Source organism: Cervus elaphus, chromosome 23 (genome assembly GCF_910594005.1).
Source record: "Cervus elaphus chromosome 23, mCerEla1.1, whole genome shotgun sequence".
NCBI classification, from domain to species: domain Eukaryota; kingdom Metazoa; phylum Chordata; class Mammalia; order Artiodactyla; family Cervidae; genus Cervus; species Cervus elaphus.
The window spans coordinates 56546979-56573392 of record NC_057837.1 but is presented as its reverse complement, the minus strand read 5'-3'; the positions used below and the strand labels follow the sequence as shown (position 1 = coordinate 56573392).

At 47.5% G+C, this 26414-nt stretch overlaps 1 protein-coding gene across 4 annotated transcripts in view; it reads left to right on the top strand.

Annotated features, from left to right (window-relative positions):
- The window catches only part of PHACTR3 (phosphatase and actin regulator 3), a 204115-nt gene that overhangs the window by 48453 nt on the left and 129248 nt on the right, over window positions 1-26414 (top strand). Inside the window, exon 1 of one of the 4 annotated variants that reach the window (XM_043884711.1) lies at window positions 15791-15812. The exons of the other annotated variants lie outside the window; for them this stretch is intronic. The gene's annotated coding sequence lies outside the window, so the exon portion shown is untranslated. Of the gene's footprint in view, window positions 1-15790; window positions 15813-26414 lie in introns of those variants that run through there. 4 annotated transcript variants of the gene reach the window in all.

The following is a 26414-nucleotide window of genomic DNA, read 5'->3' as shown; positions in this document are numbered from 1 at the left end:
CAACCCACTCCAGTATTCTTGCCTGGAGAATTCCATGGACAGAGAAGCTGGCAGGCTACAGTCCATAGGGTCATAAAGAGTCAGACACGACTGAATGATTAACACTTCACTTTCACCCTTCCAACCCAGTAATCCCATTTCTAGCAATCCATCCCAAAATATCTTGGCAAAATATGAAATAGCACAAATGCAAGCCTCTTCATTTTGCCATTACTCACTGTAGCAAAATGATGGAAACAACCCACATGTTCATGGTTAGTGGATTGGCTGGATAAACAGTGGTATGTCCACACAGTGGAATGTTGGATGGCTGTAAAGAAAAATGAGGCTGCTCTGTGTACCACCATGGGGTGATCCCCAGAATATATTGGCAGTGGAGGAAAAAATCTAGAACAGTGTTTATAGTATACTACCTTTGAGGGGGGTTGTGTGCATGCATATGTACATATGTGTATGTGTATTTAGATTGTCCAGAAGAGTCTCTGGACGTACAAAGCAAAAACTAAGGAAGATGCTTGCTCATTGGGGAAAGAGCCGCGGAGTACAGGAGATAGCTACAAAAGTGAGTGTACTTAGCTACATAATTTTAAGTTTTGAAACATATATACTGCATATATTCAAACATTAAATTAAAAAGGGAAAAATTGAATCAGATGTCATCATTGAACCTAACCCTAACTGTATATCAAGTTGGTGGCTTAACCTTGGGGAAAGTAATTTCTCCAAGTGACTTTAAAACCACTGATTTTAACTGTCCATCCCTAGTGGGATATAGTTTAAGGATGTGTGTGAATGTGTGCTAAGTCGCTTCAGTCATGTCCAACTCTTTGTGACCCCATGGGCTGTAAGCCCTCCAGCCTCCTCTGTCCATGGGATTCTCCAGGCAAGAATATTGGACTGGGTTGTCATACTCTCCTCCAGGAGATCTTCCTGATCCAGAGATAGAACCCATGTCTCTTAAGTCTCCTGCATTGGCAGGCAGTTTCTTTACCACTAGCACTACCTGGGAAACCCAGTTTAAGGACACACGTGCTTATGTAAATGCCAAGAAACCATAACTACATTTGTTAATCTTACTGTGAACTGTGACATTGATATTGTTACTTTGAAGTTATTATAGGAATAATTTTGGAAAAAGTGAATAAGAAATACATTCCTGTTGTTAGGAATCAAGATTCTTAGCACAATAGAAAAGATACAATTTTTAAGCTACCTAGAGTCCTATAATATTAAATTTGAATTGGAAATACCAATATCTATTCATAATTATCTTTAGTCTTAAAATATCTACTTTATAAATCTGTTCACTGAAAAGACCTGCAAGTAGTGATAGCACTGTGGCAATGAACACCCGCTATTGCCCAGATTTTGCTAGCTAAGTCCCATTTCTCATTAAAAGGGAGCAGTATTTCTTGGAGAAATGACTGATTCTTGGTCTGAGATGCTTTATTTATCATGCCAGAAAGCAAAGAAGCTATCCAAGATTAACAAGGTTATGTCAAAAGAATATAGGAACTGGACTTCTCTGGTGGCACAGAGGATAAGAATCCCCCCACCCATGCAGGGTACGCGAGTTTGATCCCTGATCCGGGAAGATTCCACATGCTGCGGAGCAGCTTAGCCATCATTGTGCCAGAGCTGCTAAAGTCCGTGTGCTCTAGGGCCCGCAGCTGACAGCTACTGAGCCTGCGTGCTGCAACTACGAAGCCCGTGTGCCTGAAGCCTATGTACTTCAACCAGAGAAGCCACCACAGTGCACCACAATGAACAGTAGCCCTCTTTTGCCACAACTAGAGAAAGCTTGCGTGCAGCAACAAAGACCCAGAACAACGAAAAATAAATAATTAATTAATTAAGAAAAGAATATAGGAACCAAACTGAATGATTTTCTGCTGGCTAAACTGAGGTGCTTGCGTATCAAAGAGAATAATGGTTAAAATTGATTGAAATACATCAAAATTATTTTTTTTTAAAAACCCATGCCCTCAGAATGATACTTGAAAAGATTATTGGTCACCATCATATGTTTCCAGGGCACCAGCACAGGCTTCTCTGGTAGCTCAGCTCAAAAAGCATCTGCCTGCAATGCAGGAGACCCCAGTTCAATTCCTAGGTTGGAAAGTTCCCCTGGAGAAGTGATAGGCTACCCACTCCAGTATTCTTGGGCTTCCCTGCTGGCTCAGCCAGAAAAGAATCTGCCTGCAATGTGGGAGACCTGGGTTCGATCCCTGGGTTGGGAAGATCCCCTGGAGGAGGACATGGCAATCCACTCCAGTATTCTTGTCTGGAGAATCCCATGGACAGAGGAGCCTGATGGGCTACACTCCATGGGGTTACATAGAGACAGACATAACCGAGTGACTAAGCACACAGCACATTATCCTCAAAGTCACTAAATAAGAATCAAGCATTTACTCTGCCTTCTCTATATTTCAGGGTATCTGAATAGTTGATGCTGCAAAGTTTTCCTTTATAGAAAAGTTCTAATTAATAAATATTGAAAGAAAGATAAAATTAGAAAATTACCTTTTGGCCACCTTAATGAAAAAACTGGTCTTTGTAATTATCATTGAGTGTTAACATCTTTTCCTATCCTTTTACACTCAACTTATTTGCATCCTTGATCTAAAGTGTTTCTCTTGTAGACAGGGTGTAGTTGGATCTGATCTGATTTTTTATTCAGTCTGTCAGTCTCTCCCTTTTGTTGGGTTGTCTCATCTATTCGCCTTTAATGTTGTTGACATAGTTGGTTTTGCAATTGGTATTTCACTTTTTGTTTCCTATGATGCATATGTCTTTTTTGTACCTCTATTCCTCTTTCACTGTTTTCTTTTGAACTAGTGAATTTTTAGTGTCACATTTTTATTTCTTTAATTTTATTTTGGCTATTTTCTTAGTGGTTTCTCTAGAGCTTACCAAATACATTTTAACTTATCAGAATACTTCAGATTTATGCTAATTTCAGTGAGGGACAGAAACATTATTGCTATAAAATTCTTTCTTTTTTCTTTTTCTGCTATAATTATTATACATATTATATCTATATATGTTGCAAACCCTGTGAAACATTTTTACAATTATTGCTTTATATGAACTTATATATTTTAAAGAAGCTAAGAGAATAAACAATATCAAGTAGATATTTATAATGTTTGTTATATGAACCTATTTACCATTTATGGTTCTCTTCCTTTGTTACTGTGGATTCAAGTTACCATCTGGTGTATTTTTCTTCCCCATACAGCTTTTCCCACACACTTAGTTTGTATTGTTATGTAATTGTTTTTTAAATCAGATAACAAAGAAAAGTTTCCATAAGATGTAATGGAAAAACTTGAATGAACTTTTTGGCCAACCCAGTATAATCACTAACACACATTTATAATTGCATAATCACTTGTGCTAATGTTCTTTGTTTTTGCATGTATGTTGATTTGAATTATTGTCTGGCATCTCTTGCTTTCAGCCTGAGAAACTTTCCTAGCATTTCTTATAAGGTAGGTATGCTAGCAATGAGTCCTATGCTTTATTTATATAGGAATATCTTAATTCACCTTCATTTTTGAAAGGTAGTTTCGCTGGATATAAGTTTTGTGGTTGACAGTCTTTCTTCTTTTTCTGCAGTTTGAATGTGTCATCCCACTGCCTTCTGGCTTCCATTATTGCTGATGAGAAGTCAACTGTTAATCTTGGGTCACCTTATTTGACACTAGTCAGTTTTCTAGTGCTACTTTCAAGATTTTTCTCTTTGTCTTTATCTTTCAACATTTGTATCTGGATGTGGATCTCTTTGAATTTATCCTCTGTAGGGCTTTTTGAGCTTCTTGGATTAATTTTTTTAAAAATCACATTTGAGATGTTTCAGCCATTCTTTCTTCCAGCATTTTCTTCCTGTTCCTCTCTCACATGCCTCTCCTTCTGGTACTTCTGTTATGCATATGTTGGTTCACTTAATTGTCCTTTATCTTTACTTTTTATCTTTGTTTTTCAAATTGAATACTTTTCAATTTCAAGTTTGATATTTCTTTTTTCTGCAAGTTCAAAACTATTATTGATCTCCTCTTGTAAATTTTTCATTTTAGATATTGTAATTTTCTATTCTAGAATTTCCATTTGATTATTTTAAATAACTTCTGTCTCTTTATTGATAATCTCTTTTTGGTAAGACATTGCCATTAGATCTCTCATTTCTTCTCAAAGAATAGTTTTATTTAGTCTTTGAACATATTTATAATAGCTGCTTTGAAGTCTTTGTTAAGTCTGACATCTGGGTCCTTTCATAGACTGTTTTGTTTGTCTGCTTTTTCCCTTATATACTGGTTACATTTCCCTGTTTGTTTACACATTTCATAACTTTCCCTGCCCCCCAACCGAGTGTTTTAGATAATATATTTTAGCAACACTGGATACTGATTTTCCCTTCCCTCACTCTTGTTGTTTTCTTACTTATATGTTTTGTGACTTAGGTAGGCTAGTTTGTTGTTTTACCACCCCCCACCCTCACAAACATTGTGGAGCCCTTGATGTTGTTTCTCAGAGGATGCATCCTTGGAGCTGTGCACAGTCACTCTGAGATGATGGTACTTTTAGTAGGTCTCTCTTTGAAGGTTTCTTCCCTAATTTTTCTTTTAAGCTGTTGGCTTCTGTTGATATCACACCAACCCAGCTATTAGGCTCCACTAATTGCCAGCTGATCGCTCTATTATTTCCAACAGTATACAAGGGCTTAAGTTCCTCTGTAGTCTGATCCAATTATATTTGGATTCCTTTGCAGAATAGCCAATCTTTGGCCAAAAGGGCTATTTTTTAGCTGTCTCTTTCTTTGATAATATACCTGATCTACAGTTTACCTTGTTGCTATCATGGAGCCTTGTATACCAGTCTTTAGGTTCACGGGTCATTTCCATTGCTCTACCTAGTCTGTCATTAAGCCCATATAAAGAATTCTTTACTTCTGATATTGTATTTTTCACTGTAGCATTTCTACTGGGATCATTCTTATAGGTTCTATGTGTTTCAGTTCTGCATCTCTTGAGACATGTTATCTTCCATTTACACACTATGCTTTAGAATTTTTTTTATCATAGTTACTTTAAAGTCCCTATCTAATAATTTCTATAGCTAAACTACTGAAATTAAGAAGAATTTATAATTGGGTCCTAGTCAGATCTTCTATTGTCTATTTCCGCTCTTGATCATGGTTCAAATTTTCTTGCCTCTTCATGCATCTTATTTTTTACAACCTGTATGACATTTTGTACCAAACAACATTATATTCCTCTTCTTTCAAGCTGTCAGAGTTGGAGCGCCAAGTCAATCCCATCCATGGTTGAACTGAGTTTGGACTCTTGTAGTTTTGGTTTGATTCAGTTCACTATAGGTTTCAAGTGCTTTCAAAGGAGGGTCAAGGCTTTCGTTCCACGTGGCTTGGGCTCTGTTCAGAGAGGTCTCCTTGTGCTTTACATCTGAGGTTCCACCTCTCTGAACCTTGAGAGTCCTGTCTCCATGTTACAGCCTGGCTAGCAGATACAGGGGCCCTAGAGACTAACGGTTGCCCTCTGGGTCTACTGGAGAGTTTCTCAGATCTGCTTCTCTGCCCCTAGACTTTGGCGGGCAGCTGTCTCACTCAGTATAGGTCTGCATTGCCTTGAAGGGGATTCTTCCCACTTGCTCCTGTTCTCTAGGTCTCCGTAGCTGGAGCTTTTTTTTCCAGGATGGATTTCTCTTGAGTTTCCTCCTCAGCCCTCCACTTCCATAGGGGGAAGACCCTCCATATCTCAGGGATCTTTCAGTTTTCTGGCTTCAACTGTGGGAAAGAGTAGCCCATGGGTACAAACTCATTCTGTGACTGGAGCTTCTTCACTTTCTCATTTGTCACCTGGCCATCAGAGATTCGTTCAACTATCAGAATGTTTCTCCTCCTGTTCTTCCCTTACTGCATTCTCAGAGGTGAAAACAGTCAGCTGAAAAACTCCTTAAATAATCTTTTCTGTCACTCCACTTCCATACTCTGGATTTCATACAAATGTTAGTCATATGTAAACACTTCATATTCACAGTAAGGACATCATTTCCTTGGAGAGCCAGAAAGTGAGTTGTTTTTTTTGAAACATCTCTAATTTAGTCAATTTTTTTAAAGACATGGAAATTCTACAGTAGTTGTTGCCTTTGTTTGTGAAAATTATAGAAAAGAGAAACCAGGAGACTGTCACTTCACTTCTGGAAAGTACTTTCTGTTTGCATAGCTTATGTCCTTCACTTTTTCACAATTCTGTTGGATGAGGAAGAGAATGGGGCTGTCTGAATGTCTGTTTGACCAGATCGCCTCACGTGATGTGGTTTCTCATTTTTCTAACATCAAATTTCAGAATTTTAAAGCAGGCAATGGCTTGCTCAAGTTTACAAAGCTTCTTATTACCTGGTAGTGAGAGGAAAATTGGGCTGAAGGCTGATCAGAAGACGAGTTCACCCAAGTACCACGACTTTGTTCTAATTTAAGGAAGTTTAAACCAGAGAAAGTGGTCATTTCCAACTGGGCTGTTCTTGTATTGCTGTGGTGTGTGGTGTGTGATCACAGTAGGGACAAATCCAAGTGATCACGTCTGTCATGATGCTCCATGGATAGTTGCCAGGATCCTCATTTTAGGGCTTGATTCTTTGGCCCCATGACTGCAACGTGTGTCCACGAATATGTTTGGCTGAATCTTCTTAACCGTGTTGGGAACCGGTCTGGCCTGGCCTCCTGTAGGGCACTCTTTCTGTGGCCAAAGATGCCAATACATGTAGTTTCCTACGTGCTTGTGGCCTCGACTCCCTTGGACGACAGGCTGGCCATGCAGTGACAGACCTGCCTCTCAGTGGGAGTTTTCAGGATGTCTAATCGGATGGAAATCTGATCTGGATGCACGACTGGTCTTGGCAGTTGGATGGTGCAAAAACCCAAATCTGCCCTGGCTTTACTAGTTCATAAAGAGACCACCACCATCAGTCCTGATTTGTGGGTCCATTGTCTTCTGGTTGGATGGCTTGGGTTGGATCCATTTCTCAGGAACCTAAAAAAGGGAATCAGTGCTACCAGGATGTCATGTGGAGGCGCAGACCTGGAGCTCCAGGGACCTTCCAGGTGCATCTACTTTCCAGGTGAACCATTCATTCATTCACACACTTATCCACATCTATTGGGGACCTACTATGTGCCAGGCTTCATACGAGGCCTTGGGGTGATGGGGGTAAGCAGGAGACAGTTCTGCCTACAGGGGACTCATAGTCTAGAAGGAGAGATGGACTCTGAACAAGAAATGACAGATGGGAGTGTGTGCAGAAGCCAGGGTCTGATGGGCACTTAGCAGGAAGCCTTGACTTAGCCTGGAGTGGGGGTGGGAGCAGAGGTGGTTTCTCCACAGGGGCCCACCAGGCTCCTCTGTCCATGGAATTTTCCAGGCAAGAATATTGGAACAGGTTGCCATTTCCTTCTCCAGGGGATCTTCCCAACACAGAGATTGAACCCACATCTCTTGCATCTCCTGCATTGCAGGTGGCTTCCTTACCACTAGTGCCACCTGGGAAGCCTTTTTTGCATAGTGGGGTTGAAAACACCAACAAACAAGGCCACAGAAAGAATCCCATAATGCTTGAAAGTGCTCAACACATCGTCTGGTTTCTGTTTTTACTTTTGATGGAAGAATTCCGTATAAGGAGTCTATTTCATATTTCACCAAATATATCAACTGAAGAGTGTCCATGATTACATGATGCTTGTTGAGACATCCACATTTCTCTTACATGTGAGTTATCGACAGGTGCTTGTGGTTCTTCCTTTCTTATGCTCAGGAGAGAAAAACCCCATTTCATTGTAGACTCTTTTGTTTTTTTTTATTAAGGAAATACTTGATTTAGGAGCCTGGGAAAATGGTAGTTGATGGATAAATATTGGGTTAGACAAAAGTTTGTTTGAGTTTTTCGTAAGATGTTAGAGAAAAACTCAAATGATCTCTTTGGTTAACCCGGTAATAAGCAGATAGATAAGAAAAAACAGTAAGCTACCCCATAAAAAGAAGACAAGGAAGTGAAAAAAATCCCCAAAAGGAGTGATGATGCTAAAGGACTTTCCATTTTGAGAGAGATCAGAAGCATAGCTGTCAGTTCCTTCATGCATGCATGCTTAGTCGATTAGTCATGTCCCACTCTTTGTGACCCCATGGACTGTAGCTCTCCAGGCTCCTTTGTCCATGGGATTCTCCAGGCAAGAATACTGGAGACCATATCTGGGTTGCCATTTCTTTCTCCAGGGGATCTTCCTAACCCACGGATAGAACCCGAGTCTCTTACGTCTCCTGCAGTGCATGCAGGTTCTTTACCACTGTCTTCAGTATCCTTCAGTTCTTTGCTTCGTTGCCACATCCTTAGAAGGGCTCTTCCTCCAGAACTAAACTCAAACAGCCAGCGCTTCGTCCAGCCCCACCTGTTCTCAACCTCCAGGTGACATTGTCCTCCAGTCCCCCTTCTTGTCTCATAGCCCTTTCCTGGGACAGTTTCCTCTCTGACCCAGCCTGGATCCCAGGACCATGCAGGGTCTCACCTTCCATTAACCTCAGCTTTGACTGATACCCCCATCCTCAACCTTCCCTTTCTTGGTCCTAGGGATTTGGCCTCTCATTAATGGTAGATATCATAGCCATGCCTTGGCTATTTCCCCAACCTTGACCAAGGTCAAAGGGCTGCTTGCCCATCCTCTTGTATATCCTGGTGTCACAAATTATGAAGACCTTGATTCAAGTCTCACGAGCATCACTTACTGGAAGCACCAGATATCTTCTGCCAACTGTCTGGCTGCCAAGACGCCATCTTTCACAAGTCGGCTCCCGGAATCTGACCTCCCCTGTGAAACCTTCTGCCCTGATTCATCAGAGGACAGTGAATGTCCTTCTGTTGACCATCATAGCCTGGGTGTAGACTTCTTCTGGCCACTTTCACGTTCTCAACCCTCATACTTGCATTATGTGCTTGCTCTCATCTTCCACCCCGAGAGTATAACACGCTTACTCTGCACCTGATTCACTTTGTTTTATTTTCTTTTGTCATCACATAAAAGGATTTATTTCAAGTAGTTGAAATTGGAGTTTAGTTTCCAAAATTGCAGGCATAAGCAATGTTTCAATGGAATACCCACTTTGGTGAAATTTACTTAACTGGCCCTGCTCCTGTTGGATAATTTCAGTGCTTCAAAATCTTCAGCCTGATTACTAATAAAACCATGTAGCCTTCACACATGTGGTGTTCTCTGTATTTAGGGCCCTTTCTTCAGGATAGATTCTGAGACACAGATTAAAGGAGTTCAGTGTTCTGTGCTTCTTGAAAAATAATGCAGAATTGCCATTCTGGAGGGTTGCGTTGATTTACAGTGCTTCTAGAAGTACACAAAGGTGTTTGATTTCACCACTTCCCCTCGAGGATTGGAAAATTAGATAGAAGATCAGCTGGGGATGAGGAGAGAGCCTGCAAGTGCTTAGTGTCCAGCTGAAGTCAAATAAAATGAGTTTGCCAGGGAGCATGGTTTTGGACTTTTTCTCCATTCAGCTTGGGAGCAGAAATGAGAAAAGAAAAAAAAAAGCAGAAGGCAGGGGCAAGGAGGGTGTGGCGGAGGTCAGGGGAGTGAGAAAGTCTTGGGTGCTGTCAGGACATCCTGACCATGGGGCCCTAGGTTGAATTCAATGGAAGTAATACCTGGGATATGGTGTTGGAGAAGACTTTGAGAGTCCCTTGGACTGCAAGGAGATGCAACCAGCCCATCCTAAAGGAGATTGGTCCTGGGTGTTCATTGGAAGGACTGATGCTGAAGCTGAAACTCCAATACTTTGGCCACCTCATGCGAACTGTTGACTCACTGGAAAAGACCCTGATGCTGGGAAGGATTGGGGGCAGGAGGAGAAGGGGACGACAGAGGATGAGAGGGCTGGATGGCATCACTGACTCGATGGGCATGAGTTTGAGTAAACTCCGGGAGTTGGTGATGGACAGGGAGGCCTGGTGTGCTGCGATTCATGGGGTCGCAAAGAGTCGGACATGACTGAGTGACTGAACTGAACTGAACTGAACTGAACTGAACTGAATACCTGAGACGGGCTGGCTGAGGGGCCAAGAGCAGGAATGAGAACCTTGTGGACTGGAAGTCTGTAGATGGAAGGATGGGTGACTCAGGTGGAGGTGAGACATGGGAGCTTCACATATTCAGTAGGGGGGCAGATCTCTGAGGAAAGCCATCTTATGTTGGCCATGGTCATGGTGACTGGAGGTGGGGTTGGTATTGGGAACATCAAGGATTCATCACGCCAGGGGGCTGGACTGGTCCTCACGTGGGCATCAGAGCTGTCTGGGTGATAGTTGGGAGGATCCTGGAGCCATCTCCTGGGCACGATGGCCCTGGGGGAGTGTCCGAGATGAGGGTGATTATGGGCAGAGGTTAGGACTCATGGAGCTGCATGTTCTGAGCATCCAAGAAGGAGGGATATTCAACACAGGTTGGTGGGAAGGTGGGGTGACTGGGGCAGAGGATCACAAAGATGCATCCAGTCCACTGGGGCTCCAGATCCCAGGGGCCGAGGGAGCATCTTCACTGTGAGAGGAGAAGGAAATTGGTTAGAGTTCAAGCTTGGAAGTTAAATGGACCTGCTCTGGGCCATTTGTCAGTGGTAGTTTGGGGGTCCTTAGGGACTTCTCCAGTGGCATGAGTGGTAAAGAATCTACCTGCCAATGTAGGAGATGTGAGAGATGTGGGTTCGATCCCTGGGTCGGGAAGATCCCCTGGAGGGCTTGGCCACCCACTCCAGTGTTCTTACCTGGAGAAGCCCTTAAACAGAGGAGCCTGAAGTGGTTCAGTCTATGGGATCACAAAGAATCGGACATGACTGAAGCAACCTTAGCATGTAGTGTGCACGCAGGGCCCAGTGGAAAAAGCAAAAGGCGGCTCAGTAGAGCAAACGTGATGGGAGTGAGCCAGTTCAGGCCAGATGAGTCCAGCCCTCTTGATCACAGAGGGATGGCAGGAGAGATTCTCTGACCTTCACCTCTATCCTGAAGGTAAGATACATCCCAATCTCATATCAACTCAGGGGGTCACCTGTCTCTGGGGTTTAGTCTCAGACACCAGAGGACGTGGGAGCGCAGTGCTGGCCATGCTGCCAAGCAACTGTGCAGAACTTCATTATCAGCAGCAGAGTCCCTGTGAGTCTGACCAAGAGTGTGTGCTGGGAGAGTGAGCTTTGCATGAGTCAGTCAGACTCTGCTCTTGCTTCAGAGTTAGGATGGTCTGTTTAATTAACAGCTGGAAATGACCAGCGGCTTCTGCTGAGTCGGCCACAAGAGTGTGCTGGGACTGTCAGGCTTTTGGCTAAGTTCCAAGTGGGGCTTGTTAGTTTCATGGAGGTGGTACAGCCCCTTGCTTCTTGTCCTCCATCAGAGACATACATTCTCCCTTTTCATGGAGAATCTTTCTTCCATATGAGACCGGGTTCTCCCAAAGTCAGCTCCTTCCTGGAAATGATGGAGAGATGGACAATGCAGTTGAGCAGCGGAAGTTAAGCATTGTTAAAAGACACGTCTTCAAATTCTGCCCCTCTCATTGTCTTGCTGTGTGAGTTCAGCCTTGTGGCTGGAACTCTCTGAGCCTCACTCCCCGCATCTGTAAAATGGGAACAGAGGCTGTCTCTACCAGCTGGGGCTGCCCGCAGAGCACTCCATTCGCTGTCCTGCTCCTCACCAGAGAAGGTCAGAAGTAAGACATGGATCCCCCTGAGCTGTGATGTGTTCCCCTCTCTCTCTTAAGCCTGGGTTGAAAGCCACAAGGTGTAGAGGCTACCCCGGGAGGTGACCCACCTCTGCTCCTCTCTGAATCTAGTGGAAAGGATAGAATCTTGAGGTCCAGGCAGCCTGGGGGCCATGTTTAACCTGTAGATGTAGTTGTTTGGGGCTTCCCAGGTGGTTCTAGTGGTAAAGAACCCACCTGCCAATGCAGGAGACGTAAGAGATGTAGATTTGATCCTTGGGTGGGGAAGATCCCCTGGAGGAGGGCATAGCAACCCACCCCAGTATTCTTATCTGGGAAGTCCCATGGCCAGAGGAGCCTGGTGGGCTACAGTCCCTGGGGTTGCAAAGAGTCAGAAATGGCTGAGGGAATGAGCATGCATGCACGCAGACCTTTTTAGTTGGCACAACTGGGAGGGAAGTCCTGTTGGCCTCTAGAGGGTGGAGACCAGAGATGCTGCTCAGTATACTGCAGTGTGAGAGGCTGCCCCCACTGCAGAAAATCGCTCGGCCACAGCGTCTGCAGGGAAGTCCTGTCCTGGAGCCGCGACACCAGGGTGCTCCCCCAGCTCTGCTTCCTCAATGTGGCCTTGACCTGTTGCCTCCCTGAGCCTCAGTTTCCCATCTCTGATTTGGGGATGATAGAAGTGTTCATCCCTTGTGGGCATGTGGGCTGTAAAGGAAGTAATCTGTGCGCAGACACATTCCCGGTTGTCTGGGACTGGAGCTCTAGTTTTCAGAGAGGTGACAGTCTTCTAGCCCTCTGCTGCATGTTAACCATGACCTCAGGCTCGTCACATGCCCTCCCTGAGCCTCAGTGTCCCCACCTGGACATAATGATAGTGTACCCTCCTGGGATGTGAGATAAAACAGGACTTTGTTGCTACTTAGCAGATGGGGCAGGAAAGTAAGTGCGAGCATCCCATGGTCCTGGTCTCCCCAGGCACAGCCGGGCCCTTTATGCAGCTTCCGCCTCTCTCTCTGCCCCACATCCCTGTTTCTCATCCACGAGGCAGGTAAATCCACCCCGACCCCCCATCCCCATTCCTCGTCCACGAGGTGGGCAAACCCTCCCTGACCCCATTCTCCAGGAGGATTCAGGAAGTCCGCTGTGCCTGGCCTTTGGTGAGTGGACGGAGAGGGATTTCTGGGGGAGAAGTGGGCGTGGCTTAGGCTAGGCTGGTGTTGATGGGGACGAGGGGATGGAATTGAGAGAGACCCTGGGGGGTAGAGCCCAGGAAGTTGCCATTGGGTCGATCAAGGGGTCTGTTCCAGAATTGGGAGGTGTCTGAGGGCAGGAGGGCAACCTCATTTCACTCATGTCTCCCCATCGTCTGAATCAACATGGTTGGTGGATTTAAGTAAGCTTGGAGCTATTGGGGCATCCCTCTGGAACAATTGTGATTCATCTGTCATCTCTCACTTGATTTAGGATCATTGTGATGGGGATGTCCTAAGACTTGGTTGGGGTCTCCCTCCCCCGCGAGCCTCTTTGGATCTCAGTTTCCCCATCTGTACAAGGGGGATGGAGTACCTCCCTCCACAGCCCCTGGGAGAACTAAGTTAGACCTGGTCAGGGAGCTCCAGCGGTGGTGGACTCCCTAGTACAGACAGGAGGGCATGACTGTGGATCATCCTCCTGAGAGCTGGTCCCAGGGGGCTGCATGCCTCCTAGGAGCCCTGTACTGGGCTAAGCGGTACTTCTGTGATTAACCCCGTCTAGCTCAGTGACTTGGCCCAGACACTACCTTGAATTCTCTTTTTCTGCACACAGCTACGTCTGGGGCTCAGCATGTGGCCAGTGCTCAGCTGACTTGAGGGCTCACGGGAGCGGTCCTTGGATCTGACCTCACTTGGTGCTCTCTTGGGACTGTCCCTGAGCTGGACAGTGACTTGTGGCCCCTTGATGTTGTCACCTCAGTGCTGCAGAGGGTCACACCAGGTCCAATTCAGAGAGAGGTGGTTTCTGTGCCTGGCCCCCCGCCCCCTGGCCAGCTCCTAACATGTGGCCTGGGAGCAGCTGATTCTACCTGTCCAAGCCTGAATTTCCCCACCAGACAGAGGGGTCACAGAAGGGCCTGCCTTGGGCTCATCAACAGTGAGGGTGAGACCAGGCCTGGCTACCCAGTGAACTGTAAACTGTTTATATTCTATCCTCTGCCTTCAGCCAAGATTTCAGTCCTCGGTTTTCTTGATGCTGAAAAGGGGCCGAAATCAGCTGCCCCTCAATTGTAAGAGCCTCCGGCTGGCTCCTCAGTGCCCAAGGTCTCCCCCCCACGTCTCCCCGGCAGGAGAACAGAAAGGTATCATTAGCAGGGCCAGGCCTCTTTTCTGAAAGGCAGAAGCAATATATCTGTGCCTGCTGGAATTAGAGGTTTCCAGAGAGATACTGGAGGAGGTTGCCATTTCCTTCTCCAGGGGATCTTCCCCACCTAGGGATCGAACCCTGGTCTCCTGCCTGGCAGGTAGATTCTTTACCCCTGAGCCACCTGGGAAGCTCCCAAATGTGGAATAACTCCCCAAAAGTGTCCCATGTTCACATTGTGTGTGCTCACTACAGGGCTGTGGGGGGGGGCTGACTCCCCTCTGGGCCCTGCTCTTGGGGTTGCCCCCCTCCCTTTGTTTCCCCTCCCCTCCCCGCCCCCCAGCTCCTGTTCGGGGAACCTTTATTGCACTTTGCTCACCTAATCTCAGCTCATCTCACTACAGCCCTGCGGAGGTGTGCACTGTACACGGGGGTAAACCCCGGCAACAGTGCGGTGGATGCAGAACTCACACCTGGGTCAGCCTCGCTCTGGAATCCAGCCCTCATCCCTGGGTTTATCTCCATCCTCAGGAAGGATCTGGGCCCCTCTGGGTGCACTGAGCCTGACCCAGTAGCAGGATCTTTGCTAATCAGTTCCTGGCCCTGGACTGAGTGCTGGACAGCCTGTTACCCCACTTTGCAGATGAGAGCACCAAGGCTCAGAGCAGCCACTCTCCGAAGTCCACACTGTCGTGAGGTGGTGGGACAGGATCCAGACCCACAGCTGCCATTCTCTGGAGCAGAAATGTCAGCCAGGGGCAGTTCTGTCCCCCAGGGGATATCACAGTGGCTGGAGAGTCGTCAGAACTGGGGTTGGGGGCTCCTGGCATCTCGTAGGGAGTGAGAATGGGGAGGCCAAACATCCTACAATACTCCGGCCCAGAGTGGAGAAGGGTGTGGCCCCTGATGTCGACAGTACTGAGGCCCAGTAACCCTGTTCTGGGCCCTCCTCGCTGGGCGGAGCCCCTGAGCCAGTCACACAGGTACAGACAGAATAGATATTGGGCCTTCACGTGAGCCCATCCCAGGCCTGGGACAGAGGGTGCAGAGGGGTCCTGCCCTCAGCATCCTTGGACTGAGGTTGGAGGTCAGAGGCCCTCTCTGGTCCCTCCGGGCTTGGCTCCAGGCAGCCTCCTGACCTAAGACTGCAGAGCCGCCTCTCGGCTGTGCAAGGCCAGGGCGCGCCCTCTCCCCAAGGTCAGCGAGGCAGTGGTGGGGGTGGGGAGAGCACCCCTGTAACCAATGCACCGTGCCTGAGGCCAGGAGAGGTGGCTGGAGGGGTGCGATTTCGGAGCTTGCTTCAGATTCTGGCCAGCTGCCGGCCCGGCAGCCTCCTGACTGCTGGGGGACAAGCCATGGGGACCAAGCGGAGCAAGAGGGACCGGTCCCGAGCTGGTTCCCCGGGCCCTGGGCCGCGCTCCTCACCCCGCCCCCGGCCGCACTCCTGCAATGTCTATATTTAAAAATGTTTTACGGATAATAATGGTGTTCAGCCCCCAAAGGCAGACGGGAGCGTCCTGACAATTGCAGTGCTGCTCCGGGTTGGAGGTTTTTTCGGGGAACTGAGCTAGCCCTGAACGCTGCAGGGCTGTTTGCCAACCACTCCCTTGGAGGGAGGTTTGGGGAGACGGGATCCGGGCGCCAGCAGGGAGGCAGAGTTTCCTGGGAGGATGAGGGCCTTAATTCGGTACCATTCTTTGACCATAAGGTGAGTAGGATTCCCCAGACACCACCACGGGAGGGAGGGCAGTGGGCGTCTTTTTGCGGGGGGAGGCTTCTTAAAGGCAGACTTTGCATATGTGAACAGCAGCAGGCCCAGTCGAGGGGGGAAGAGTTCCCCTCCCCAACCCCCCCACCCCCACTCCCCGACCTCTTGAATTAAATGGTCAGGTTGGGAGTCTAGGGTGAGGGGTGGGTGTGCCCTGCTCCCCACAGATGGGTCATTTTTATGTATCTTATGCTTCTGGTGGGTCAGGCCAGGATTAGCCAGCCGCCCTGCCCTCCAGCCACAGAGACCAGAAAAAGAGTCTATTGTTGCCACAGCAATGCTATTTTAACCTATTACTTCTGGGCTAAAAATAAAAATTCCACCTGGATGCCTTTTCATCTCCAGCTTGTAAGATAATTTCCAGGAAATAATAGATTGAAATCGATGTGCATTTTGAGTGCACCGGGTCCTCTTCTACAGCCGGGTTTTGTCAAAATTCAAAGTAGGGGAAGTTTCCAACCATGGAGGTTTAAAGCTTCGTTTAGCATCTGGAAAAAAATGTTGCACCAGCAGAAGTCATTATCCCTTGGAATCCCCTCCACAGAATCACTGCTTGGGAGGTGGGGGATGGGGAGGAGCCTGCTTTTCTGTGAGTTTGCACTGAGCACCGTTTTTTGTATTGGGGGGTTCTGAAAAATGGTTTGCCAGTGAGGTTGGTTATCTGGAGTTGGGGCCAAAGAGGGAGATGGGAAGGCTAGTTCTCAGTGTTAATGTGGGTCGGGGGACGTTTTTGGAAGCAAAGTTGGCTCCTGATCATCATGCCCTACTGTCTTTATAAATGGCAAGTTTTTGGACCCGGAGGGAAATGGTGATGTAGATCCTAAATTCTTCAGGAGAGGGTGGTTCTCTGAATGCCAGATCCCATCCCCCAAATGCTTGCTTTTTTTCTCAGCCGGGCATGTGGTGGGGGTGGGGGGCCACTTGGGGAGAGGGTGTGGGGAGAGCAAAGATGGTAACGTAGCAGTCCTTTTGTGGGATGTCTTTGGCACGTTATACTGTGAGGATGAATTACAGATTTATGCAAATTCATAATGATGGTAACCACTTACAGAAATCTAAGCATAACACATCATAAAAGAAAACCCAAACACCATGCTTGAAGTTCATTCAGAAATCATCAAGGATACATGGTTTGATTAAGGAGAGAAAGGGAACAGTTGTCCTGGAGCAATCATTTTAGCTGTCACCTCGGTATGACTCTCCAAGAAGCAAACATTCCCGGAAAAGCAGACACGCTGCAAAATTGCTGCTGTTTAATTTCACAACTTTTTCCAGGCTAGCTAACAGAAGAAGCCCTCATGACAATGTACTATTTCCTTACCATAAATGACCTTCTCTCCAGAGCCATACCCCTGAGCAGCTTGCAGTTTGAGTTCTCTGTCTACATGGAATAGATTTAGACTTTTTCCCCTTGGTTATTTATTTATTTATTTATTTTTGGTATTAACTGTTTGGTTGCCAAGCAGTTGAGCCCTGAGTCTTTGTGATCGATTTCATAGCCCATGACTTACAGGATTGTTAATTACATTGTTGTTATTACGTAAGGCAGTAGTTTTGCTTGTGGTGTGACTGTTCATACCTTGCACGCACAGAACATTTTATTTTTAAACTATAAAATATCATCGTTGGAGCAACCTGCTCACTCCTGCCTCCCTTGGAGTCCTCCCCTTTGCACCCATGTAGCTGTGGGCATAAGGGCATGTGGCATATGGACAGGCTCCTGTCCGGGGCCTCCAAGGACCTGAGGCGTGGCCGGAGGATGTTTTTCTTTCTGGTCCTGGAGTTGATGAACCAGAACCCTTTCTGCTCAGCCTGGTGGTGCTATTTTTAGCTCTCTTTCTTCACTGCATCTTGACATAATTTGACATGTCACAGCTGAACCCCGTCTACTTGCAGACCTTAGAGTGTTTTGCAGCCTGTTTTTTTGTGGGGCAGAAATAGTCTTTGCCTGATCATATCACATTGTTATTACTTAGGCAGGAGGTTAAGGTATTACCCTTTTACTTCTAAAGATACACGCAAAATAAAACCTAGCCAATTATTTTGTTGTTGTTGTTAATTTCCCAGCTGACACAGTGAGTACCTAGAGGGGAGGAAGTATTCTTCCAGATGTTGGCTCAGAGAGCAGGGAGCAGTGGTTCAGTTTGTGAACTTGCATCTGAGTTCCCCCGAGATGGGGCAGGGCTTGTCACAGCAGCCATTGCCGCCCCACCTGCAGAGTTTCTGATAGAGCGGCTCTGGGGCAGGTCTGCAGAAGACCTGCAAGGGTTTCCATTTCTAGTGCATTCCCGGCTGCTGCCGCTGGTCACAGCCACTCAGGACCACTGCTGTAGAATCACAGTGAAGGTCAGGGAATAATTAGAGTGGGGAGAAGAGGCCTGATTTTAGAACCATTTTAGAAAATGTCCAGACAGCAGAGTGGGTGATTTCTGTTTGTATCCTGTCCACATGGATGAAGATGAACTCAGTTGAAAAAGAAATGCCAAGTTTAGAGAAAATGTTTATTTGATAGAGGGGCTGAGTATTACATGATCCAGGGAATTAGTTGGTTTGATGTGATGTTACTTTAGGGCAGCTGTCCCCAAGCTTTTTGGCACCAGGGACTGGTTTCACGGAAGGCAATTTCTCCACAGACCAGATTGAGGGGATGGTTTTCAGATGACTCAAAAGCATTACATTTATTGTGCACTTTATTTCTATTATTACATCAACTCCACCTCAGATCACTGGGCATTAGATCCTGGAGGTTGGGAACCCTTGCTTTAGGGGGCTGAAGACGGAACTGTTTAGAGGTGAAGTGTCACGATTTTAGAAAACTTACTTCTAAGATGGTTGAACAGTGCCCATGGTCTATAAGAGAAGCATGTGTGTAGGAATATATGAAATACACAGAGCAAGATATTAACTATTGCTGAACCTGGGGGGTGTTTATTATATAGTCTTACCACTTTTCTGCAAGTGCAAAAAATCTTATTAACACATTGGGAACCATAGTAGGACTGAGGGCTCATCTAGTCTTTTTTTTTTTGCATGTGCACCACGGTGGGTTTTTAGAGCTTAGTTGCTCTGGATGTGTCAGGCATGTGTGCGAGCATATGTGCAGCTGTTGTTGTCACAGTTAGTCCCTGGGACACCATCGGGCCCCTGGTTCCTTTCTCTTCCAGGTTCTTTTACTGGCACTGGTATAAAGGTCCTTCCTGAGCTTGGCTCAGTGATGTCGATTCTGCCCTGACATATAAGCTTCCTTCTGCAGCTGTGCCCCTGTGGTTTAACCCCGGTTGTTAAAAGGAGAATTCCATATGCTCAGGGCCTGTGACACTGTGGGGATAAGCTCCTAGAAGCTGAGTGGGGACCAAGAGATGAGTGGAGTTAGCAATAGCTGGAGAAAGTTCTGGAACAGAAGGGGAGCGTGAAGTGGAGGTTGCAGGGTGCTGACCATGGGCCCCAGGGGGTCACTGCCCCCTGGCCCTGAGGATTGTCTGCTTCCTCCCTTCCTTGAGCTCCCTTCTGTCCTTGTTTCTCTCTTCCTTTTCCCCACATGGCTCCTGATCCGAATAAGTAGCACAATAGGAATCTAGAATTGTTCAGTTTCACCTTGGTAAACAAACAGCTCACCTTTGACTTCCTGGCAGCACCCTCGGGGAGCACACATCACATGCCAGCCCTTTGCACATCCCCTGTCATCCTCACCAGGGCCTGGGAGGATGGTCCTTCCATTGCTGCCATTTCACAGATGGGCAAACTGAGGTTTCAAAGCTTAAGGAAGTTGCCCCTCACCCTGATCATGAGGCCATTGACCCCCAAACCCACAATCTTCCCCAACAGTGTGGTGGGGAGCGCAGAGCAGGCTGAGGGGTCTTCTAGTCTGTTCTGGGCTCTCCTGCCCACCCTCAGGCCTGGCTACTCCCTGAAGGCGGGGTGACTGAGTGCTAAGCCTCTGGGCTTGGAGGCAGACTGCCCAGGGCCACGTCCCCCAGCAAGTAATTCATGTGACCCTCCAAACAGGAGTAGTCGATAGACACCATGTTGTTGTTCAATTGCTCAATCTTTTCCGACTCTGAGACCCCATGGACTGCAGCACACCAGGCTTCCCTGTTCTTCACTATCTCACGGAGTTTGCTCAAACTTATATCCATTGAGTCGGTGATGCCATCCAACCATCTCATCCTCTGTCATCCCCTTCTCCTCCTGCCTTCAATCTTTCCCAGCATCAGGGTCTTTAGTCTTTCCTAGCATCCAGGTCTTTTCCAACTAGTCATCTCTTCACATCGGATGCCCAAAGTGTTAGAGCTTCAGCTTCAGCATCAGTCCTTCCAGTGAATATTCAGGGTTGATTTCCTTTAGGATGGACTGGTTTGATCTCCTTGCTGTCCAAGGGACTCTCAAGAGTCTCTTCCAGCACCATAGTTCAAAAGCATCAGTTCTTGGGTGCTGAGCCTTCTTTGTGGTCCAACTTTCACGTCTGTACATGACTGCTGGAAAAACCATAGCTTTGACTAGATTGACCTTTGTGGGCAAAGTGATGTCTCTGCTTTTTAAAACAGTATAAAAAGGCAAAAAGGTAGAGACCGTAGGCCCATACAGCTGAAAATATTTGCTATCTGGCCTATCACAAAGTTTGCTGACCTGTGATTTTTCCTATGAGGTCGCTCTCTGGGTGGTGGTCAGACACACACACACACACACGCAAAGGAAATGCAGCAAGATGTAACAATTTTGGAGTCTCAGTGGTGTATATGTAATTGTCCATTTTACTATTTTTTTCTACTTTTTGCTATATTCAAAAAAATGATAAAACATTTTGATAACTGTAATAGTGATGACCCCCCAGTTCTCTAGAGGAGTGCCACAGGGCTCTCTCCTAAGTTGTGAACCGTCAATATTTGCCTTAACAACTTGGCAGGTTAACAATTGGGTAGATGATAGAATTGATAAAAGCATTAGTGGTGTGACTAAGCGTCAAACTGTCAAACACACATCTCAACAGGCCACTTGGGAGGCTGAGCCAACATGGAGAAGTTTAATGTTGATAAACTTCAAGTCCCCAGCTTGGATTCACAAAGCCCAGGCGCCACCAGGAACAGACGTGAATAGGAATCAGGTCTCTTCATTGAGCTGAACTGCTGTCTGTTGCCCTGGAGTGTGGACACTTCTGGCTGTGGGGAGGTCGGTGAGCAGAGCAGGCATGTCAGCAGGTCCTGGGGCCCTGTGTCCGATGGGGAGATCCGCAGTAGCTGGTACTCATCATCAGTAGGAGCTCACCCTGCCTACAAGGGGAGGGAGGTCAGGGGGAGGGAAGCCGACCTGCGGTGGGCGGGGGACAGCTGAGTGTTTGAATGCAGCGTCAGGGTGGGCCTCACTGAGGAGGGGGCACTGCAGCCAGGACTAGAAGGCAGGGAGGAAATGAGCCATCAGATGAGGGGGGAGAGGCTTCAGGGGAAAGGCCCCCAGCGGGAGCCCCGGTGGGTCAGGGAGCAGCAGGAGAGAGCCGGACAGGTCGTGGGAGGGGGCTACCAGGACTTTGGGTTTTGCTCCCAGCATGCCAGGAGCCATTGGAGGGTTTAAAACCCAGAGACTAGAGATTGGACCTAGGATTTGGGGAACCCCAGGCCACGGGGTGAGGGCAGGCAGGTGTCAGGGTGGCAGACCAGTTTAGAGGTCGCTGAGATGGTCCAGGCCGAGATGGTGGTGGCTGAGTACTGTGGGGGCAGTGGGCACAGGAAGAGAGGCAGCCAATAGGACCAACTGGGGGCGCAGATCAGGAAGAGGGGGACAGCGCCGGCTGAGAGTGGCCCTCAGGTTTTGTCCTGAGAATCAGAAGGATGGAGTTCCCTTCCTGGCCTGGGAGGGGACCGCTCAGAGAGGAGAAGGCTATGGGGAAAGAGAAGTTCATTTGGGCCACATTGAGCTTGAGGCATGAGTGGGACACCCCGTGGACATGGCAGGTGGCACCTGGTGGCCTGAGCCGGCATCCATCAAAGGGCTGAGCGGCGGCTCCACATCACAGATGTGGCAGACAGACAGGCAGACACCACGTGCTCTGATGCGCCCTCCTCAACCCACACATCTGCCACCTTTAGTGACTTTGCTGAATATTTTCTCTTAATTTTTATTAAAAGAAAGTGTATTTTTACCTAAAACCCACTTTAAAATGAAATCTTTTGCTGCGACTTCAAGTGGAAAACCAGTGTCACTTGCTTTTGATAAAAGGTAACCATAAAAGTTAAACAATGAATATAAAATATCATTTAGTTAGACATGGTCTCCCTTTGGGGCTTCTCAGGTGGCGCCAGTGGTAAAGAACCCAACTGCCAATGCAGGAGGCATGAGAGATGTGCGTTTGATCCCTGGAGGAGGGCATGGCAACCCACTCCAGTATTCTTGCCTGGAGAATCCCACGGACAGAGGAGCCTGGTGGGCTACAGTCCATGGGGTCGCAAAGAGTTGGACACAACTGAAATGACTTAGCATGCATTCATGGTCTCCCACTAAGGTTTCTAACCCAAGGGACCCTCTCTGCTTGTTAAAACACCAAGATCTGCAAGGGTCTGGGGGAGTCAGCATCATCTTAGCACCAAACTAAGGTTCTCCCTTAATGTCCTCTGGAAGCATAGAGGCGAATTGAAAAGGGACTAATTTCTGTGACTGTGCCTTGGGTCCCTGAGTCCCCTAAAACCACCTTATCACCCTCGTATCTGTGCCTGGATCTTGCCGAGCTGAGCAGCTGATAAATGGAGATTGTATATAATAATGGAGTTTGGGGTCCACCTTGACCCTCTGCTCAAGGTTGAGTTCCCTTGAGATGTTATGTTTTCTAAAGGACTTCGGCAGACTGGAATTTGCAAGAATACTGAGGACTGTGGCTGTTTATTCTAGAACAAGCTTGGGAGATAACAATCCTAAAAAAGAGGGTGGGACTTGTTAGTCCTGGTTGCAGAAGGTGGCCCCTGGACATGCAGTGGTGGGGGGAGTACAGCAGACAGCTTTCAATTCCCTTAGAGCACACGCTTTCACTCTGAGAATCCTCACTGGAGTTTGTGTTTTTAAATTAAATCATCCGCTTCCTGACTCATCTCTTTCTTCTGTGGTTTTTCTTTTTCTTTTTTTTCCCTTTCTTGTGGTCTCTTCTTCACATTGCAGGCTTACCTCTAGTGCCATGGTTGACCTTTTCTGCTTCAGAAAGCAGCAGCAGAGAGCTGGACATGCACATGGGCCAGGTGCTGGCCTCAGTGTAGTGTGCGGTTCTGGTCTGGAGCTGACTTTTGTGCTGAGGGCACCTGCAGAGTCTTCTCATTATGGGTGGTCTGGGGTCAGGCAGAGGAAGATGGGAACTGTCTGTGCTGTTTGCTGTCTACCCTACGGCTGATGGTGAGACAGGAGTTCACCGTCACAGGTTGTGTGCAAGCTGAATGAGGCTTTTCTCTGTGATAGAAGGGCTTCTGGGCCCCTGAGGTCCTGCCTGTTGTGTGTCTGTGTAGTTTTGCCCCTGAAACCTCTCCTGCTAGACTCCTTCCCTGGGTGGGGAGCGCCTGAAGGGTCACACCTGCTGACCTGCTATCGCATCACTCCCAGCCCTGGTCAGGCTCTGAAATGCTAATTGGGTGGACGGGTGGTCAGATGAAGGTATTCTTCCACTGAAGCAAGCTGTCTGACTCAAGGTCACTGAGCCCAGCTTGGCCCCCAGGTCCAGCCCCTGTCTCAGCTGGAACATCCTCTCTGCTTTCTGAATCCTGTCTGTGCAGCCAGGCCCCTGTGTTGTATGAAATCTTGACCCACCACCTCCACCTCTGCCTGCCTTGTGGCCCCTCTGCCATCATCCAGTTCTAACCCACTGTCATTTGGCTTCTGATGGTCTCTCTGCTTCTGCCCTTGCCTCTGGGGAAACCAGAGAGACTCTCAAAATGCCAATAGATCTTGTCCCACTCTGCTTCCCATTAACAGAGTAATAGAGTGTTAGTCACTCAGTCTTGTCCGACTCTTTGCCTATAGCCCACCAGGCTCCTCTGTCCATGGGATTTTCCAGGCAAGAATACTAGAGTGGCTTGTCATTTCCTTCTTAGGGGATCTTCATGACCCAGGGATTGAACCTGGGTCTCCTGCATTGCAGGCAGACTCTTTATCGTCTAAGCCACCAGGGAAGCCCCAATGCCGTTGGATAAAGCCCAAACCCCCAACCATGACCTCTGAGACCTGCCTCCCTCAGGCACCACATCCTCCATCCCATGAGCGGTGACCATGTGGCCCTGGTTGGGAGTGTGGAATCGGAACCCTGGGCTGCCTGGGCTTGAACCCATTCCCTGCATGCTAGCTTTGAGACTTCCTTCCTCATTTGCTTCCTCTGTAAACTAGTGATGCTGGAAGTACCCACCTCCTAGGCTGTCCTTTGAGTCAAGGATGAAAGACAACACAACTCCAGGCTCATGGTTGGTGCCACCCAAGTTTCTTCTTGTATCTCTCCCTGTTTTGCACAGCCTTCTTGCCCCTTTAGCTTTTTTTTTCATGTTTCTTGAACTTGTCAGATTATTTCTCATGGTTGCTCCTCTTGTCCTTTCACTAAGGACAATGTCCCCCAGCTTGTTACTCAGCCCATTATTTTGCGGGTTTTAGGTTAAATGTCACCTCCTCTCTGACCACCCCACTTAAGGTAGGCACCGCCCTACCTATTTGATGCTTTTGTCTGCTGGTGAGTTGTGTTTGTGCCAACCGGAATGTGCCTGTCACAGGGTGGGGACCTCGCCTGTAGTTCCCCCCACTGTTTGGAGGGAGGCCACCAATGATTCTGTTTGTTACCAAACCAAGTGCAGCCAGTCTGCTGGCCCTGGTTTGTGATGAAGGAAAATACAGTATTTATTGCAGGTGGCAAGCAAGGAGTTCAGCCAGCTAGTGTTCAAAAAGCCTGAACTCCTTGATGGGTTTTAGCAAAGCAGTTTTTTGAGGTCAGGTAAAGGGTCCAGGTTGTGGGATCAATTTGTGAACAGTTCTCTGATTGGTTGATAGGTTAGAGGGCGAGCGATGTCACAGTTAACATTATCCTCAGAGCCGGTAGGTCTGGGGACTGCATGCTCATGGTCATCAAGTGGTTAATGTCTTTCATTTGGTGTTGGTTTTGGCATCTGAAAACAACTCAGGAGATGCGTAAATACTGCTATCCCGGGACTTCAGACAAGAGCTAAAGAGGAAGACAAGCGGGAAGGGTCTGTCCTGGTAGGGCCCCAGAGGGTCCTGCTGGGTACATGTTGGATGGATGGATGAATGAATGAATGAATGGAGGCGTGAACACAGAGACACTGAACCGTGGTGGGCGGGGCTGTGTCACTCACGCGGCATGCGGTGTGGGCGGCACCCTGTGCCTCACTTTCCCGCCTGCTTTCCCTCTGATAAGCCATACGGACAGGACTGCCAGCTTGCGCCACGCGAGGTGCCTGGTTCCTAGGTGCAGCCTCACGTTGTGAGACTGAAAAGGGATGAGCAGAGTGGTGAGGAAAGGGATGAGCAGAGTGGTGAGAATCATGGACCTAGAGGTCATGTGATCCTGATTCCTATATCTCATTAGCTCAGTGCCCTCGGCCAGCTTTATCCCTCAATGCCATAGTCTCCTCATCCGTAAAATGAGAGTAACAGTGCCTGTCTCAAGGGCTGTTGGGAGGATTAAATGAGTTATGTTTAAAGGTTTGAAACAGTGTCAACATCTGGCACAATGGTGATTGCTGTGTACCTGGGCACTGATTCAGTGATGATGTTGATGATGTTTTTTAGTAGATTTCAAAAAGCAGAGTAGCAGAGAATTAAAGAAAAGTCTAATGAACTAAAGACAGGAAAGCCAGGACCCAGGGAATGTTTGCCAGGGAATGAATGAGCCCTGTTTGCAGTATCAGTTGGATTCAGACTCATGAACTTCACTGACACTGGAATGCACTGAAGCTGATGACGGGACCCATTTCCCAGAGTGTGGACACTGCTCCCAGCAGATATCAGAGATGATTCTCCAACAGTACTTTTCATGTTCTCTGTGGAGTAGGACCTGTTTGTAAATTTCCAGTGTGTTACAAACTAATTTCTTTAGTGTGCAGGGAAATGTTGTGACACTTCACCATAAAGGGAAGAGGGTGGAGTGGATGGTACCTGGGACAGATCCGTTTACCTGTTTGCCACTGGCTACACACACTTGCCAGGTGGGCAGTGGTCCCGGATGCCCTGTGAGCCCTGTTGTTTTTGATATAACTTAGATGGGGCTTTGACTGTCATATGGGAATCCCGTGGTGAGAGGGCTACTCTCTTTGAATTCCCTTTCAGTCTTCTGGTTGTGGATCAAGGAGAAAATTTTAGTTTGTGGCTGGTGTGTCTTTGACACTGGATGCTGGCTGGTTTCCCTCTTCTAACAAGCAGAGAACAGCCTCAGGCACGGAGCCCTGCAAGGGTACAGTGTCTGCCAGAATATAATTACATTGACTTGTTTCCATTGTATTTACTTTGTGGCTGCTTAACATTTCTGGAAATTGATTCTGACTTTCTTATTAAAGTGGAGGAATAAAGTTTTATGTA